Source organism: Macaca thibetana, chromosome 8 (genome assembly GCF_024542745.1).
Source record: "Macaca thibetana thibetana isolate TM-01 chromosome 8, ASM2454274v1, whole genome shotgun sequence".
Taxonomy (NCBI): domain Eukaryota; kingdom Metazoa; phylum Chordata; class Mammalia; order Primates; family Cercopithecidae; genus Macaca; species Macaca thibetana.
The window spans coordinates 126,921,424-126,933,076 of NC_065585.1; the positions used below are offsets into that span (position 1 = coordinate 126,921,424).

The window sequence follows — 11,653 nt, forward strand, 5'->3', positions numbered from 1 at the left end:
GGAAGTGGATGACAGGTATGGCTGAGGTTTTCCTAGGAAATTCAGTACTTGCCATATTGGGCACTGACTGGGAGGAGATGAGGATCATGGATCTAGTTTTTATAAAATCAAACCAAGCCAAACCAAGTGAAACAAAGGAATAAGGGAAAGCCGAGAAGTTGCCAAGCAACCAGAATTTGGAATTCTTGTTTCAGTCGGAGAAGAGTTCATGAATTCAGTATCATGATAATAAGATAATGCTACATCGTACCCGTGTGAGTACTTTAAGCTGTGGAAGATTTCTCACCTACGTTATCACAGGTGATCCTCAGAACACTGTTAGGGTAATGGCAGGGCAAGGTGTGCCTTTATTAAAACCATTTTGTCAATAGTGAAACTGGGTGTATTAATTTCCTAGGGATGCCATAACAAATGTCCACAAACTTCGTGGCTTCAAACAACAGAACGTTATTCTCTTATAGTTCTGGAAGCTAGAAGTCAGAAATCCAGTCAGCCGGGCTGTGTTCCTTCTGGAGGCTCTAGGGTGTCAGTCCCCAACCTTTTTGGCACAAGGGACCTGTTTCATGGAAGACAGTTTTTCCATGGATAGGGGATGGGAATGGTTTTGGAAGGATTCAAGCACCTTAAATTTATTGTGCACTTTATTTCTATTATTATTACATTATAATATATAATGAAATAACTATACAACTAATCAGAATGAAGAATAGTGGGAGCCCTAAGCTTGTTCTTACAACTAGACGACCCCATCTGCAGGTGACGGGAGGCAGTGACAGATCATCAGGCATTAGATTCTCATAAAGAGTGTGGATCCTAGATCCCCTGCATGCACAGTTCACAGTAGAAATTGTGCTCCTATGAGAATCTATGAAGAATTCTGCTGCTGATCTGACAGGAGGCGAAGTTCAGGGGGTAATTTAAGCAATGGGAGTGGCCATAAATATAGATGAAGCTTTGCTTGCTTACCCACCTCTCATTTCCTGTGTGCAACCCAGTTCCTAACAGGTGGCGAACCACTGCAGTCCATGGCATGGGGACTGGGGACCCCTGCTCTAGGGGAGTATTCATTTCTTGTCTCTTCTGGCTTCTGGTGGCTGCTGGCATTCCTTGCCTTGTGGCCACATCCCTCCCATTTCTGCCTCTGTGACCACATTGCCTCTCCTATATGGTGTCTTCTCCACATCTGTGTCTCAAATCTCCCTCTACCTTTCTCTTATAAGGACAGTTGTCACTGGCGTTAGGACCTGCTCAGATAGTCGAGAATGATCTCTTCATCTCAAGATACCTGTGTGCTTTCAATGGTTTGCTGTCCCATGTATGTTAAAGAAAAATGAAATGGTCTCAGCTGGGCGTGGTAGCTCATGCCCGTAATCCTAGCACTTTGGGAAGCCGAGGCAGGTGGATCACAAGGTCAGGAGTTCAAGACCAACTTGGCCAATATGGTGAAACCCCGTCTCTACTAAAAATACAAAAATTAGACAGGCGTGGTGGCTGGTGCCTGTAGTCCCAGCTACTGGGGAGGCTGAGGCAGGAGAATTGCTTGAACCTGGGAAGCAGAGGTGGCAGTGAGCCAGGATCATGCCATGGCACTCCAGCCTTGATGACAGAGTGAGGTTTTGTCTCAAAAGAAAAAGAAAGAAAGAAAAATGAAATGGTCTCATTTCAAGAAAATTAAGATCTTAAAATGAAGAGTATACAGCTGAATTAATAAAAATGAGTGAGTGACTGTTAAATTCAAGGGTCAAGAGGTCTTATATATTTGGCATTCATCATGTTAAATAAAATGAAACAGACTTTTAAATTACAAATGTGTCAAAGTCCTTAGTATATTTCTGTGCATTTTGAATTTCCAAGGCGAGTGTAATGTTTCCCAAAATTAGATGAAAAAGAGAATTCCTTTTTGTCAGACTTCGGGGACTAGTGGGCTTCAAGAAACACTTTAGGAAAACAGTACATTTCCTGCTTGACAAAGAGAAATTTAGCTCAATTACAGTGAATGGCCCAGGAGAAGAGTTATACAGGTAGCTATCATTTATTGAGTATTTACTATGAGTTAGGTACATATTAAGTGCTTTAGATGCATTAACGTTTAATCTTTACAACATACTTTTTGAGGTAGGTTCTATTATAATTATTTTACAACTGGGGAAACTGAGGCAAAAAGATTTACACAACTTGTCCAGATTTACACGGCTAGTAAGTGGTTGAGTTTGGATCCTAATCAAGGTAACCTTCTTAATCAAACTTGCTATCATAACCACTGTATTATTCTAATATTAAAATATTCTAACAAAGCAGCTCTAGTGTAACCAAGAAGTTAATAAATAAATATGAATACATATGCATATCATGTATATATTTTTTCAGTCTCAAGACTTTGGAAAGGGGTACTTGGGCTACTTTGGTCTGTATTCAGTGCCAGGGAAGTGAGGCTCGCTGTCCAATCCGTCTGTCATTGTTTCTTTCATTTAGGGTTCTGAGAAGCGGTGAAGCTAATGTTCTGAAGGAGACAAAGAAGTATGTTGCTGTGTTCTCAAGACAAATATCAAAGACGTTTCAGTACTCAGGTAATTTACTAGATTTGCTTCTAGAGCTATTTACTTCAAAGCTTCAGTAAAAATGAGAGAGATGCCAAATGGTGTTTAGTTCAGCAGAGAGACATCTGGACCCTTCTCCTGGATCTGGCCTTGCTGACAGGAAATTTCTCCTGACAATTGCAGGGCTTTGGTGAGGTGGAAGAAATTTCTTTTCTCTTAAGATGAAAATTCCAAATTATTATTTTTTGAACATTCTCCATTAAATTTTCTGTAGTCCACTGAAAGCTTGTCCTTGCAGTTAACAACTACGGCCATCGCTCCACATTTACTTTAGGAATGAAGGTTGAATTATTTAAGAATGAAGAAGGGACTACCAGATAGAACAAGACTGCAGAGCCCTATTTCATGGGGTGGCATTAACCTCAGAGGATCAAATCAGTGATTGTTAGCAAAGTGCTTCAAACAGTGACTGCCACACAGAAGGGCTTGCTTACTAACTCAATAAATTAAAACAAAACTGAGGGAGAATGTGCCTTCTCTGGGGATAGTCCTGGGACTTGTGAGAAAATCCTAAAGGACTCAGCTATTGCCCTCAAAGCAGGAATTTGTTTGCAAGTGAGCTGAGCTCAACATGCAATATGTAGTGATTTCTAACTTTTTAAGCCTTGGTGGTTTGGAACAGTAACAAACGCTTCCAAACGATGTGTAGCTTCCATCCAGATGGAAGAAGGAAGGGCCATCAAATCTGCCAGGATCCTCAGGAAATATAGTGAGATATTATTATCATTGTTTTCCAGACATGGAAATTGAGTCTCAAAGAGGTTAGGTTTCTTGCTCAGGTTAACTCAGAGTGAGGATTTAAGCCCACACTTCTCTCAAGCCCACATCAAGACGCTTCCACGGCACTACTCAAGGCAACCAGGCATGACCAGCAGATAGTCTCATTAGAACAAGTATGTATGTATATATGCATTTCTACTTCTCTTTTTGATCTTATGGAACTCTGTTCCTCGTGAGACAATAATTCTTGTTGCATGCTTTAAATTGACAAAGTTCCCTTCACTGAACTAATGCTTTCCACGGTGGACTCAGAGAGATTATGGAGTGCTTATTAGGTGATATGAGACCTAGGAGAAGCTGTTATATGCTCTGGGAAAATGGGAATTTGTATCTTCTTTATAAAAAATAACTGGTTGAGTCAGGAAATAATTTAAAAGTTTGGTTGTATCTGATCAAGGTTCACTCATTTGGTAAACCTTTTTTGAAAGCAGACTTTCATGTGAGAGCTCTACTGGGCTTGGGGAATATAAAAATCAGAAACACATGCATCTTGTAATGAGCTCACAACGTAGTGTATACACAATCTAATTGTATAACTTTGTTATTCAAGGCATTAAATATTGCAAAAGAAACAAAAATGATTAACCACTGAGCTAATGTGTTCCACCAAAAATTAATCTGTTTCAGCAAAAAGTTTTATGTATGCATACAAATATAGACACATAAAGGTAGGTATAGGTATTTGCAATCACTTTCTCTCTTATGTATGCCAAAGTCTAGCCATAATGAGTAGCAAAAGGCTAGGATAATTTATATTAGAAATAAAAAAAAAAAAGAAATGAGATCAAAATACTAATAAAAAGGTGACAAAATAAATTCAGTCAAACCAAATTGTACTTACACTATAATGACTACTAGCTACTATTTGTGGAATAGCTAGCTATCTGGGTCAGACGCCATGTATTTTTAATACTATGTCTCATTTATTTACTTACTATGGGGTATTTTCCACATTACAACCCAATGATATGTTTCGCTTGCTGTCTGTGACTGGCAGTACAGTAATCCAAGTACCATGGTCTGTTATGTTTTCATCCTCCTTAGACAATGTTCATGAAACACGTAGCCGGCATAAGCATCTTATCCTTCTCTCTTCACTCACTGAAAATACATATTGGATATCTGCTATTAACTGCAGTATACATCTCCTAATATTTTCTTAAGACTTAAATTTCAAGGAACCAGAGGTAAAATACGGTAAAAAGCCTACATTCTGCTTCTCATTTAAAAAACTCCAAAGCATGGTTTATATGTTCTAATTTTGTAGATGGTATGAAAACTGCTTTGTGATTAATTTTGAAATTGCACATATCACGAGAAGATGATTATTTCTAGAGACCTTAAGCCTAAATGTGCTTTAGAATAACATACTAAATAACAGGAATTACAATGATGAGGTGAAATCATTTCCTCATTTTAATCTTTCTACGCCTCTCCTTTAGTTCCTAAAACTGATTTTTTTTTCCTATTTAGTTCTTTGAATCTATTTTTGCTTTAGCATAATGAATAACTTTTATTTTCTGCAACTGCTGGAGCCTATACCTTATTCTTCAAGATAAGTGGCTAAGAAATGAGTGCTGTGGGCTCTGTTTTTTTCAGAAAAAAACGTTCAGGATGAATCTGTAGAATCAACTGTGTCTTTTGTGTCTGTTATTTTTCACTGAGGGCAAATGGATCTACCTCACCCTCAGACCCCCATCAGGCAAGTTTGCCTTTCCTTTTCCCATCCGCAAGACAAATTAAGAATGCTGAAACCTTTCACTCATAACAAAACAGTGATAAAGCAGGTAACAAGACCTCACATTAATCAGGTCTTTCAAAGAAGAGGCCGCAACCTGCACCCTTTGTCTAGCCTGCTGGTAGGTGGGTTTTTTTCAGACTCTTTTTAGGGGCCTAGCATTCTTTAGTTCGGCAGCACATTCTCCTTGGAAATGTTTCACTTTTCAGACAGCCTCTGTGTTGATCAAAAAACCCAGAGAGCCACTACAGAAACCTGAACTTCTAATGATCTTCTTTTATATTTTCTTACAATGGACAATGGCTCTCTCAATGCTAATGGCAACAGTACACAGGCAACAATGCAAAGAGATGGAGGGTGGAGAGAGTAGCCACTATCACAAGATGTGCTGTATCATCTTGGTGGAAAAAAAAAACCCGTTTTCTGTAGCCAAATTGTTGCTATCTCTTGTTGAAAATATTCAAGGTTCCTGCAAACCAATGCTAAGATGAGAAAAGATAAGAGTAGATGAGTAATTTTCTTCTCAGGAGGAAAACATTACCTTCAGTTAAATGGTAATAGACCAGTTTTCTTGTATTGTAATCTTTTTCACTAACATCACAAAAATAGCATAATTTCTCCCTTAACTTCCTTCATGGCAGCCTTCGACCTGTTGTTTCCAGGCTAAATTGTGCGTACGCTGTACATACAATTACGTTGAGTCAAGCACGCCCTCTACTGATCAATAAAAATATTACCGAACAGGATTCACCGGAATACTGAACTCACAAAGGAAAGATATTTTGGGCAGTTTTACTTGCAAGTGTGTTTTTCAAATATTGCAAACATTAGAAAATTGTAAAAATTTATATATTAGATTCATAGAAACATAATCACATTTAAATTAATTTTTAAAAATAATTTTAACTTGTACTACTAATATAAATTTACAAATTGCTAAGGGTTGATCAGAAAAGTTGAAATCACTTCTCTTAAAGTTTTTTTTTTGGGGGGAGGGGAGGAACTAACATTTTAACAATACATGCAAATAAGTTATTGTTTTAAAGCAAGGGTTGGCAAACTTTTTCTGCAGTGAACCAGATAGTAAATATCCTAGGCTTCGCTGGACTGTAAGGTCTCTGTTGCAACTACTTAACTCTATTATTATTGTGCAAAAATAGCCGTAGACAATATGTGAATGAGTGGGTGTGGCTGTGTTCCAATAAAACTTTATTTACACAGACAAACCAGGCTGGATTGATTTGGTCTATAAAACAGTGAACTTAAAGGTTTATTGAACCATAAAAGAATGTAAACACTCGCAAAGTGTTGCATTCTTTAAAATAAAAGTTACTCTGGAATAGGAGGCTGTAATTTTAGCTTGAAGGCTGACATGACTTCGAAACATTCTGAAAGTTTTTCTTTTTGGTTAGTTCCCTAACTCAACTTACAAACATTGTTAAAAATAATGAAAGGTTAGAACCCACGGGCCCTCAAAGATCATATATTGCAATTATCTAGTTTACAGATGAGGAAACTAAAGTCTTGAATTTCCTGAATGCTACTCCAGCCATCGATATTCTTTTCTGGATCAGCTGTCAATGACTTTTGGTTACTTTGATAAGTTAATGCATGGAATAATTTCACAAACTAGAAGGACTTAAACAAATATGACTGTTATTAACAAGTTAGGAAAAGACAATTACAGACATTTGTATTTTCTCACCCTTTGAAGATCATGTCTACATGAATGATAAAACTACAGCAAGTCAATAACATCTCCCTCTCTTGTAACCACCACAAGTGTTAGCAATATTAACTCATAAAGATATTTTGTATATCATAATTTCATAGATTTGCAAAACTTTATTGGCAGTTGGATACAGAGATGACTGTAATTTCTCTTGGCATTTGAGCAAAATTATGAATTATTTGTGTTGATGCATGATAACCAAGGATAGAATCTTCACTGTTAAATTATGATTATTGTTATTATTATTATTTTTTTGAGATGAAGTCTCACTCTGTTGCCCAGGCTGGAGTGCAGCAGTGTGATCTTGGCCCACTGCAACCTCTGCCTTCCAGGTTTAAATGATTCTCATGCCTTAGTCTCCTGACTAGCTAGGATTACAGACTTGTGCCACCATGCCTGGTTAATTTGTGTAGTTTTGATAGAGATGAGGTTTTGCCATTTGCCCAGTCTGGTCTGGAACTCCTGGCCTCAAATGATCCTCCTGCCTCAGCCTGCCAAAGTGCTGAGATTACAGGCATGAGCCACCGTGACTGGCCTTACATTATTTTTTAATGCCAGATAACCAAACAAGGGTGTGTTTTTTTCTGTTGGATTACTTTTGGCAAAGGATGTCACTATGTGAAGACATATCCCTATGGCCACTACATATAAATAACATTTCCTCAAACTTCATTCATTGCTGCATATTCCGACCAAACAGTGAATTTTAAATGTCTTTCAAATTAAAACTAACAATGAAGACTTAAATCAATTCAGTAATTACTCCTTTATTTAACATTCATTTCAAAATAGTTAGCTAAGGGCACTATGTCAAGTGGTGGTGATACAGTTCTGATCAATAAGGCCTACTTGGTTCTTGCTGTCACTGAGCTTTCAGACTATGCAGAAATTATTATTGATAGAGCCTGTCTTAGTCTGTTTTAATTGCTGTAACAAAATACCATAAACTGGATAGCTTATAAACAACAGAAATTTAATTTTCCCCTTTCTGGAAAAATACATTTTTTCCAGAATTTCTCCAACTGGGAAGTCTGAGATCAAGGTGCTGGCAGGTTGAGTGTCTGGTGAAGGCCCTTTCTCACAGATGGCGTCTTCTTGCTGTGTCTCACATGGTGGAAGGGGAGCGGCAGCTCTCTGTGGACCTTTTTCATCGGGGTACTAATTCCATTCATGAAGGCTCTGCCGTCATGCCCTACCTCCCACCATCATCACATTGGTGAATAGGTTTCATCGTATGAATCTTGGCGGGGACACAAATATTCAAACCATAGCAGGTCATGAGCTCTGAGTTTGAACACGAAAATGAGCATGACATTTTTATTTTATGGTCAACTCATTAGTCTCATTTGTACTCTCACTCTATAAATCCCTTCACAGCAAACTTGCTCTCAAGGAATTTATAGAAAGTATAAATGAGAGTAGTCAAATGACAATAATAAGTATAAAATGAGAATAGTAATAGTAGTAATTATATAATAATAAAAAAATATAGTTATTAACCATAAACTGAGAATAATAATAAATAATAACTAAAAAGTCATCTAGAGAGGAGATTAATTATTTATAGAATCCCAAAGAAGGCTTTGTACCAGCATATTTGATCCAAGCCTTGAAGGCTAAATAGGATTTAACATGTAGAAATGAAGCAGGAGAGGAAAGAATAGACAAGTTCTTTTTGTTTATTTGTATATAGTTAAGGGTTAACAGTGCAATTTTGTTACTTGGGTATTTAATTTAGGGGTGCAGCCTGGGCTTTTACTGTAACTGTCACTCCAACAGTGTGTATTGTTCCTGTTAAGTAATTTCTCATTCTTCACCTCCTTCCCACCCTGCCACCCTTTTGAATCTCCAATGTCTATTATTCCACACTCCATGTCCATGTGTAGACATTGTTCAGCTCCCACTTCTAAGTGAGAACATACAGTATTTGTCTTTATGTTTCTGAGTTATTCTACTTAAGGTAATGGCCTCCAGTTCCATCCATGTTGCGGCAAAAGACAGGATTTCATTCTTTTCATACCACTGAGGTGTGTGTATGTGCGCGCATACACACACACCACATTTTGTTTATCTCATCCATTGACGAACACATTTTTTTTTTTTTGAGATGGAGTCTTGCTCTGTCGCCCAGGCTGGAGTGCAGTGGCCCCATCTCTGCTCACTGCAAGCTCCGCCTCCCGGGTTCACAACATTCTCCTACCTCAGCCTCCCGAGTAGCTGGGACTACAGGCGCCCGCCACCACACCCGGCTAATTTTTTTTTATTTTAGTAGAGACGGGGTTTCACTGTGTTAGCCAGGATGGTCTCGATCTCCTGACCTCATGATCTGCCCGCCTTGGCCTCCCAAAGTGCTGGGATTACAGGCGTGAACCACTGTGCCTGGGCTGTTTCTGGTTTTTAAAAGAGATTCAAATTTAAAGGTTACTTAGAAGCCACTGGTTACTAAAGCAATGGAAATGATGCTTTTACCTTATTGCTTTAATGTTTTCATTTTAATAGGACTAAACTTTTCATCTGAGTCAAATTAGAGGTTTCTATGGAAGCCTTTGATATCGTAAATCCATATATGCTTTGATAAGAACTTTTTTAGTACTTAAGTTAGAAAGAAGTCCTTTAGGATGTTAGGACTTTGAACTCAGCAACTTTTTACCCCCTAAATGGGTTAGGAAGAAGGGCTAGATATGAGTTTGAAAGGAGTGCTTAAGATCATGGTATAGTGGAGATGTTTCCTGTTTGTCAATAGGATGAAATAGAAAGAAAGAAAGGAAAAAAGAATCCCTAAAGCTTCTCTGCAGTCTTTGTTAGTAAGAAATGACAATATTAATATCAATTTCAGAAAGTTGAGCTTATGAACATGTTGGAGTTTAGAAGGGTTGTACAGCATTCTCCAACTTTCCAGCTTGTATTTTCATTCTGAGATAAAATCTAACTAGATTTACTAATTTAATCTCTCATAATATTTTTTATCTTCCCATTTACAGAGCAGGAAAAGATTAATGGCTAGCCTAAAAGACTCCCATTTGAACTTAGAAGCTTAATATTCAGTTGAAAGAGGAATAAAGCTTAATAAGAATGAGTGATATTTTGTAGAGGTAAGATTCAGCAGCTCACTCCAAATTAAGGAAATAAGTCAACGTTTCACTGGAAAAAAACAAAATACACAACAGGATTTTAAAAAATCAACAAGAAAATAGAGAAGAGAGCAACTTCATCCTTCCTAACTGCCCGTAGTTTCCTCTCTCTACCTTCTCAGTCTCAGATAAAAGAAGAGCAGAGTGAGTGTGACCTTTCAGTACCCAGTCTTCAGGCTGACCCTCTGAAGGTAAGACAACACTCTTAGATTGCAGATAAGATAAGAAGAGATTCAAAAAGAGCTCACACATGGGCAAAGAGAAGAGCTGCCATGTCTAATATGAGCAAAATGAGAAGAAATAGGATAACAACTATGAGAAGTTCCTATCATTATTTAAAAAATGAAATAAATGACCTTCTCATGTGTAGTACTCCAAATGAGAACATGCCCTAGAAAGCAAAAGAAAAACATTCACAACTAATGCTTTGCATTTTTTAAAAAATTATAAAATGTATAGAATATATAAAACCGTAACTCAAAGATGAAAAGATAACAGACAAGAGAATAGTATGGGAGAACTAGGGAAATGAATTGACTATAAAAAGACATAATATTGGAACTAATAAAAAATAGTGAGGTAGGCATTGTTCAAAATTAAACCATGACAAAGAGGCTGGAAATAACTCAGATAATGCAAAGAAAAAAGATAAAGCATGAAAGAATTTACAGAAAATATGGTCAATATAATAAAAAACCGCTTCTGGATTTAAAAAAAAACACACAGAAAAATATTCCAAGATATAGTGATAAAACAACCACCCCCACAACCCAGCTTTTCCACTATAAAGAAATCAGTAAGTTGTAACATCTGAAAATGGAAAGGTGCACCATGTTCCATGGCGATCAATATCAATCTATATAAGGCGAACTTACTGATTCTTAGGGATACTTAAATGTTCAGGATTCAAGAGAAAAAGTGAACTAAACACCAGACTGGTTTCAGAAATTTTCCATGCAAGCTTTCAGTGCCAGAGGACAGTGGAGGAATATTTAGACTGTTGAGAGAGAAAAAAAATTTGAATAAAAATATTGATACCCGGCTCATTTCAGTTAAGGTATGAAGATTACAGATGGATGGTCTTGGAAATGCAAGGACCTACGGAATACAGCATCCATGAATTCTTCCTGGAAAAAGTACTTAATGTAGAAATCCAATCAATTAAGAGATGAATAAACATGTAGAACTTGGAGCTGTACTTGGAATTGAATTTAATCAGGGTTGATATTTTGTTAGATGAGTGTAAAGAAGAAAAAGCGGATGAAGGGGCTGAGGGTATGTGCGTTAGTCATTTTGATGGTAGGTCATGGGATCTAAGCAGGGTAAGGAGGGAAGGGAGGGCGTGAGATGCATGTTGGAGCATAAAAAGGTGGCCAGCTCAGTGGATTGACAGATACAGTGAGTTTGACATTGCATTGAGTAATAGGAGTGAAGCTTACTGGAATTATTATAATTCCATATCCCTTCCATAATTCCAATGATCATAATTCCAACTTAATTGGAAGTCATCATAGGAAGTAATTATCAGAGAAGGGGGTGATCGAAACCCAGATATTGAAGATGGTGTAGTTGTTAGTGGAAGAGGCAGGATGTAGGAGAAAATTATGGAAAGCAAAGAGGTTAAGAAACTGGAGGGGCAAGATGTTGACTCTACAGGCATAGTGAGTTACCGAAA

The 11,653-nt window shown here is 37.5% G+C and overlaps 1 long non-coding RNA gene across 1 annotated transcript; it reads left to right on the top strand.

Annotated features, from left to right (window-relative positions):
* The first annotated feature begins 210 nt into the window (after positions 1–210).
* Positions 211–11,231, top strand: LOC126960798 (uncharacterized). Its single transcript, XR_007728112.1, has 5 exons — positions 211–300; positions 2,473–2,567; positions 9,829–9,939; positions 10,101–10,169; positions 11,031–11,231. It is a non-coding gene; the product is annotated as an uncharacterized LOC126960798 (long non-coding RNA).
* The last annotated feature ends 422 nt before the right edge of the window (positions 11,232–11,653 follow it).